At 40.1% G+C, this 8,334-nt stretch overlaps 1 long non-coding RNA gene across 1 annotated transcript; it reads right to left on the bottom strand.

The window, feature by feature from the left end:
- Window positions 1-3,936: 3,936 nt before the first annotated feature.
- LOC145429663 (uncharacterized) lies at window positions 3,937-4,396 on the bottom strand. Its single transcript, XR_013909932.1, has 2 exons — window positions 4,216-4,396; window positions 3,937-4,133 (listed from the first exon to the last, which is right to left on the bottom strand). It is a non-coding gene; the product is annotated as an uncharacterized LOC145429663 (long non-coding RNA).
- Between the last annotated feature and the right edge of the window lie 3,938 nt (window positions 4,397-8,334).

The raw sequence follows: 8,334 nt of genomic DNA, 5'->3' as shown, positions 1-8,334 counted from the left end.
GCGCTTCATACAACTTGCCTCATTCATCTGTACAAGCACCTTTTTTCCTCTGATTTTTCTGCTGAAGTGCTTTTTATCTAACATTCAGATACATTCATACTTTGATGGATGCATCAGAGAGCAACTCAGGGTTAGTATTTTGCCCAAGGCTACTTGGCATGCAGGCTGGAGCAGACAAGGATCAAACCACCAACCTTCCGTTTAGTGGATCGCCCGCTCTACCTCCTAAGCCACAGCCACCTCCATATATAAAGATATGACATTTGAATGTCAAACTTTTGATTGCTGGGTTAACTCTTTATCCCTGCTCAATTAACACGGACTGTAAAACAAAGCAACAACTTGCCAGGATAAAAAAATGAAATTCCTTATCAATTCTCATTGCTCCACTTTGAGAACCACCACCGTCTCTAAGCAGGATATCAAAGACATTACATTCTTGCTGAATTCAGGTGTTTATGTTGGAGGTATTTCCCCTCTTTGTTGTGATCAGTGTTCATTACTAAAGTAAAAAAGTTGTTACACATATACAAAGAACATTTCTCTTAAAAGTAATGCAGCACGTTGATTAATTACTCCCAGGAAAAAGACATTCGTTAAACTACCTTTATAACTACTCGTTACATTACTTCAATCTTACTCTGTATAATGATCTTAAACACACTCTCATAATTACCAATTAAGAATATAAACCTACAAACTACAGCCCCACACACCAACACAAATCCCTAGTACAGCTGGTACAGCGTCCACATCACTACAGCCGCAGCACCAACCCGTCTGTTGATCCCCCCTCCCATTAACTCATGAACAAGACCCCGAGATTCTCCTGCACTGGGGGCAGGAATTCATCCCAAACCTGGAGCGGGAAGTCCACCCTTTTCCAGTGAAGGACCATGGCCTCAGGTTTGGAGGCGCTGATTCTTATTCTGACCGCTTCACATTTTGCCGTGAATCGTTTTAGTGCGAGCTAGAGGCGATCACCCGATGAAGGCAACAGAGCTGTGTCATCTGCGAAAAGCAGAGATGACCACCCAAGTGAGAGCCTTCCAGCACTTGACTACGCCTAGAAATTCTCTCCATAAAAATTCCAGCCATGCAGCCCAATTTCAACACTGTTAACAGGAAAAGGCAGAACCAGGCTTGGGGTGGGGCAGCCATCTGCTGCAAATGGGTGAGGGGAGGGAGACGAAGCAAAAGTCACATTGAAGAAATCCAGAGATTAATAATGATTAATCATTAAATGTGTGGTGTATAAACGCATTGTAGAAAAAAAGGTGAGTGAAGTAAAAAGATGAATCATGGGAAACGGCCAGTAGCCTAGCAGCACAACTAAGAGATGATTCAGGCTTACATAATCCAGCCCTAAATATATGGTTTATCAGAAAGAACATTTTTAAGCTTAATCTTAAAAGTATAGAAGTCGTCTGTCACCTGAATCCAAACTTGGAAGCTGGTCTTACAGAAGACTTCAGCCTTCCAGTATCCTAGGAATCACAAAATTCTGTACTGTGAGGTTTTAAGATGGAGCCTGGTTACTCAGGACCGATTTTAAATTTGATTCTGGATTTAACAGGGAGCCACTGAAGAGAAGTCGATATGGGAGAAACATGCTCCTTTCAGTGTTTTTACTATAGTATTTTGGATCAACTGAAGGCTTTTCAGGGAGTTTTTAGGACATCCTGATAATAACAAATTACAATAGTCCAGGATAGATGTAATAAATGCAGGAATTTTTTTTTCAGAATCACTTAAGACTCAATGTTTCTAATTTTAGAGATACTGTGAACGTACAAAACAAGCAGTGTTACATACAGTAAAAGGAGTATTGAACACGTCACCAATTTTCATTATGACAGTTCTCACCAACAAAGGCTCTTTATCAAGTATTAATTACATTTCAGTAAGCGTGTTCAATACTTTTCCCTGTGTAATTTGTCATTATTAGACATAATTTATGGACATTTTTGGTGTGATTACTTTGCATGTGTAGACGTGTTTTGATGCGTTCAATACTTCTTTTACCTGTTGTATTTGTATTTGTATTTGTAATATGTGTATCAAAGGACACATCCTGTTCAAAACTGACTTCCAGGATTCCTCACAGTGCTACTGAAGGCCATCCAGGGTAAGTATCTAGTTAGACACCATGTTTCTAGGATTTTTAGGACCAGGTACCATCTGAATTTAGAAGCAGAGAATTAGAAGTGATTATTAGTGGTAAGACTACAAAGCTGAAGGGATTAGGAACAACAGAAATCAGCCACAAAGTGGTAGACCCTTTAAAAATGGGGTCAGCAGATGCTGAAGTGCATAGTGTGCAGAGGTAACCAACTTTCCATAGTCACTACAGATGAACTCGAGAACAGTTCATAAAGTGCTTTATTAAATGGTTTCCATGAACAAGTAGCTGAATCCAAGCCATACGTCACCAAACATATTGCAAACAAGTGTCGGATGCAGTAAATGGACTGATTCTTATATATTGCTATTCCCGGCGTACTCAAAGCACTCTATACAACATGCCACATACACCAGTACTGTCTTCTGTGCTGTTAAGTGCTTACTGACTATCATTCACACTCTGATAGATGCATCGGAGAGCAACTTGGGGTTAATATCTTGCCCAAGGATATTTGGCATGCAAAATAGGGGGAGACAGGGATCGAACAACCAATCAGTTGATGACCTGCTCTATCTCCTGAGCTACAGCCACCCCAAAGTGTAAAGCATACCACGACTGGACTCTAGATCAGTGAGAGACATTATCCCTGGAGTGAAAAATCATGCTTCTAAGTCTGTCAATCTGATCTGAGTCTGGGTTTGGCAGTCGCCAGGAGAACAGTACTTGTCTGCTGCATAGTGCCAAATGTAAAGTTTGGTGGAGGGGGGATTATTTAGTGGTTTTTTTTCCCCTTTCCTTTTCAGTGGTTCCACTGAAAGGAACTCTTAATGATTCAACATGCTAAGACACTTTGTTAGAACCGTTTGGAAATGGCCACTTCCTGTTCCAACATGCCTGTGCACCAGTGCACAAAGCAACGCCCATAAGACATGGTTCAACAAGTTAGATGTGGAAGGACTTTTGACTGACCTCAACCCAACAGAACACCTTTGGGATGAGTTAAAGTGGAGACTGTAAGCCAGATCTTCATTAGTGTCTGACATCGCAAATATACTTCAGAAAAAACTGTCAACAGTTCCCATAAATACATGGTTGAAACTTTTGTAAAGTCTTCCCAGAAGAGTTGAACCTGCAACACCTACATACGCATTCCAACCAAGTTACCATATTCCCTGCAAATATTAGCAACAGTGTGGTAAAATATAATGCAGATGGCACTGAATGTGTACAAGGTGAGCTGGAAAATGGTAAGCTTAATCATTTTTTGTAATTGTTTGATTTGAAAAAAAAAATCAAACAATCTTGGATTCCATTTTGCCAAGTCAAGTTGATAACCTGTTAAAGGCAGTTTGGTGTCTGCACATCTTGCAGCTTAAGCCTTAAATTCTCTTTTTCGTTTATTGTGGCTGAAATATCTGGATTTGTCGATTAGGTGATAAATTGTAATCTTTGGCTCTCTTCCACAGCGTGTCTTTTGTCCTGTCTTCCTTCTCTCCCTCTTCCCTCCCTGAGCCTGGTTCTGCTGGAGGTTTCTTCCTGTTAAAAGGGAGTTTTTTTCCCCACTGTCACAAAGTGCATGCTCATATGGGGTCATATGAATGTTGGGTTTTTCCAACATTTGTATTATTGTGAGGTCTACCTTACAAAAAGTGGCAGTTAATTCTTCCTTAACTAGGTTCATTAACAAAAACAGGATAACTGATAACAGAATAGCTGATCAGTATATATAGTAGTTATATAATGTGTTACAATCGGCCCAGTTGCTGGCACAAAACGGGAGGTCCTAGAAGCAGACAGAGTGAACTCAGCAATGATTACACAAGTGATTTATTTATTGATGGCAGTGAATAACGACACCTAAACCCTCAACCTAATCTGGTGACAACTATTTACAAGAATCTATGTTCAAAAGGGAATGTGCAGGGCTCCAGGAAGTTTCTCTGGAAACACTGGGGATGTGGGGAAAGCACAAAGGACAGGTTTTTCCAAGGCGGGGAGCACAGAGTCTCTAGGATACAGGGAGAGCAGAGTAAGTGAAGGAAACAAAGGCAGGGAGACCGAAGAGTTAATTAGTAGGTGTTGCTGCTTACTCGTGCTGATCCGAGTGAGTGGTTTTGTGACAGGGAAAGAAGTCCGACCTGTGAGTCCAGTACATTGAAGCAGACGGCAGGCAGAGAGAGTGAAGGTAATCAGTCAAGACTGAGCGGGATCGGTGGCAAATGATGAGGGTTCCCAGCTGCAGGCTGCCAATGGAGTGAGTATTGAAGCAAGCTGTGAGCACAAGGAGAACACAGGTAAGGCCAACGTTGAGACACAGAGATAAGCAGCCTGTTATCACCGTGAGTAGCTGACGGATTGGTGAAGGAGAGTAGACCAGGCCGGGTTTAAATGCAGCCTCCACATTGCAGCTGATTAGTCCCAGGTGCGGGAGATTGCCTGACTCCGCCTCAGGGAGGACCCCGGAAGACAGCTGCCAGCCCCGTTGCCACAACCACTGCAGCACTTAATGAAATGCCAGAGCAATTTCCTAAAATTTTGATATTAAATACTGAAGGATGAAGGGAAATCAATTTAGTAACAGTGTTACTTAGCTGATGGTGAGAGTCAAGTGCAAGAAGAATGTTCTTCACAATTGAGTTTGAGTTTTTGACAGCAGTGTAAAATGATCATTTGATTAATTGTTCAAAATGGAAATATGAACATGAGTAAAATTCCACATCAGGACAGCAGTATCAGCAGAAAAATGGAGATACCTGGAATAGCTGTAGTTTAGCTGAATTTGTGAGCCTTTGAGCAGAGACGTCCAGTTTAAACACTTTGAAGTTCTGGTAGGTTGTCATCTTCACAGCTGAACTCACTTCCTAAATGATAGAGTTGATTAGCTCAATTCAATTTAATTCACTTTTATTTATACAGCGCCAAATCACAACAACAGTTGCTTTATATTGTAAGGTAGATCCTATAATAAAATTCAGCTGTGCTCTCCGGAGTCTATGTGATTGAGGTAAATGGTAAATGAGCGAAACGAGCGTTTCTTTGTGTGCAGACCCTCTGGACTGTTTTCCCTGGTGTTCCCTGAGTGACAAGTGTTTGCGTGGATTCGTGTTTGGAGAGAGATGAGAGTGTTCACCTGGATTTCCCCCGGAGCCCTGCCCCTCTCACCTTTTGTAGATAGCACTGCCCCGCACCTTTTGTATATGCATTCATTGGATATTGTTCATTAATAAATTCTCTTGTGTGCATCAATCCCCGGAGTCCAGCGCGTGAGTCCACCTTGTACACCGTGACATTGACATTCTGCTGGTACATACCGAGGGAACAAGCTATATGATCAGAAAGTTACTGGAATTAACCCAAAGATAATCTGGTTCAAAATTGATCAGTATCCCCTTCAAGACTGTCACTTTTGCTTTCCAGCATGGTTACATTTTGGGGTGTTTTTTTTTTTTTCTTTCTTTCTTTTTTTTGCCTCTGCAATGATCTCAGCAACCTTTAAACTTGATTTTCAATTTGGAGAAATTAACAAATTTGCATGGAGACAAATTTTCAGAAGTAGGGCAGGTGGTGAAGAAGATTGAGTTGGTGTAGTCAAAAACCCATCTTTTCAATTTCCTGTATAGTGGTAGACAATGGCTTGCCGTTATTCTCAGGTTATAAAGACACCAGAACATTAAAACTCCAGTTTTCCCTGGAACCTGCTGATAGATGAGATCTTGAATTTAAGTATATTTTTATTTATTTTTTGCAGTTGTCAAATCTTTGATTATAACTCATATTCTCTACCATTATGCACAGAGTTCACATTCAATCATGTTTAATTAAGGTGTGTAGCCATGTAATGTCATTTTTTAAAGAAATAGGTATATAAAAATAACTTCTCAGTAAAAACTAAAATTACGATATACACCATTTTAAGTGATTACAATTGACAATATTAGATATTAATTAATATTATCATTATTCTTTATAATGTTGTAGTGCGTCATTATATCACAGATAATTTTGGTATGGCGTAATACAATATGTGGCTTTAAACCAGGGGTGTCAAACTGATTTTACATCGTGCGCCACATAGCCCACTTTGATCTTAAGCGGACCGGACCAAGGACACTCGGGATCCCGTTTCTGTCAGTGTAAAGAAGTTGCATATTTAACTGTTTTTCTGTATGAAAAAAGCTGCTGTCAGCACAACTATTTGGACTTAAAATGTAAGAATTAAATGTGTTAATAAATTACAGAAAAAGTTCTGGTTGCTCAACTTTTTTTCAAGATTAACTTAGATTTTTATAGTAGAAAGTAAAAATAAATAAATAAACTTATCTGTTTTTCACAAAGTTAGAGGTTTTATTAGAGATATAGCGAAGCGTTTTATAATTTGTCAGGTTTTGTGAAAGTTGAAAAAGCAGCGGTCGACAACACTACACAACGGTGCGTGACAAGCAAGCGAAAGAAAGCAGAGATTTTTGATGGGAAGGCGGTCCCGAAGCACACTGAGAGATAGAGCTGTCCAGGAAGTTTCGATTAAAAGTAAGAAGGAATTCATCACATTTTTTTCAAAAGTGAAGTGTAGTTTAGGTCTTCTTTTGCTGCTGGTTCACAGAATTTTGGTCAGAGTGACGGAATCCCCATTTTCGGTGAGATGTCGACTTTAACACGTGACGGCATGTCCGGACCCGCGTTTTCTGTTTACATCCCTTTGCGGTATCTGTTTACCCACTCTTTTAGCTTGCATTTAAATCCAGCGCTCCTCCGTTTACGTGGCGTGACGTCTGCCCCCTTCCTTTTTTCACATAATGGTAGAGTCTGACTTTGCAAGTTTGCATTTGATTGGCTGCATGGCGTGCCCATCAAAATAAAGCCAAACTCCTGCCTGCATACATTCTCAGCAGGGCCAACTGCCTTCTGCTGCCCAGCACACCACACACAGCTCTCCTTCCTTCTCCTCTGGGACTCAAGGTGCTGCTTAAATAGGGAAGACATGATTAGAGTGTTGACTGTTGGGCAGCCTCCCCCTGAACCCACTGCCCTGACCCTCCTCCTCCGCAGAGCTAAAAACCACACACTGACATAGAAATGTTTCTTAACATTTACATTTTATCAGCGATTAACAACAATAGTAGGAATGCAGCAGTTACTGTAAAGCTGGCAGCAGCTCACTAAAATTGTGTTGCACATCAGGAGATTTTACCCTGCTAGAATTTCTGGAACAGCTGTGAATTACTGTGAATAAGTCGGCCATCTACCAAACATAAGGTCAGCGGTTTGATCCTCTGCTTCTCCAGTATATATTGAAGTGTTCATGGGGAAAGACAGAACACCAATTTACCCCCCTGTGTATACGTCAGAGTTTGAAGGTGCAGGTGATGAATTAGAAAAAAAAAGAAGCCTTAAAGTGTAAAGACTAAAATACCGTATGAATTTGTGTGTGAATGGATGACTTTATCTTTATCTCAGTTCAGTAAAACTTCAAAAGACTACTCGTCCATTTATTTAAAATAGATTTCAAGAGTACTGTGTCTCTTATAGTATGTTTAAATTATTTAATAACAACACTAACGGGCAAATCAGGAAGGTGCATTGTTGGGGTGGCTGTAGCTCAGGAGGTAGCGCAGGTTGTCTGGCTAATCAAAAGGGTAGTAGTTCAATTCCTGGCTGCTCCATTCTGCATGCCAAATATCCTTGGGCAAGATACTAACCCGATGCATTCACTGGAGTGTAAATATTCAGTAGAAATGAATGCTCGGGTAAACACGTTATATAGGAACCAGTCTATTTACCATTTACGTATGCAAACAGAAAATAGGTTGTATGAATTTCCAGTCCGGGGTTTGTGTTGTAATGTTTAGTATTGGAAAATTGCTTGATTTTATTATCATTTTAGTAATCTTAAGCTTTAGCTCTAACAAGGGTTTTGGTTTTGTGCTGGTTCCTATTGGGACGTTTTTGTTATTCCAGTTATGAGTTTTAGTCCATGTCATATTGTTTAATACCTCCTTTTATTTGAATTATTTTATTTTATCCCATCTTGTGTTTCATCAGATTCCCTGTTTTGCTAATTTATACCACTTGATTATTTTGATATGGAATAATGCAATGCTACTTTAGTAGTGTCCAAGAATAAAAGATATTAAGCTGAAATGAGGAAAACCTGAAAGTGTGACCATTTTTGTCACATTTGTGTGAAACTTACAACTTGAACCCTGCTGGGA

This window comes from Astatotilapia calliptera, chromosome 7 (genome assembly GCF_964374335.1).
Source record: "Astatotilapia calliptera chromosome 7, fAstCal68.1, whole genome shotgun sequence".
Taxonomy (NCBI): Eukaryota; Metazoa; Chordata; class Actinopteri; order Cichliformes; family Cichlidae; genus Astatotilapia; species Astatotilapia calliptera.
The sequence above is the reverse complement of the archived record's forward strand: the minus strand, read 5'-3'. Positions and strand labels throughout refer to the sequence as shown.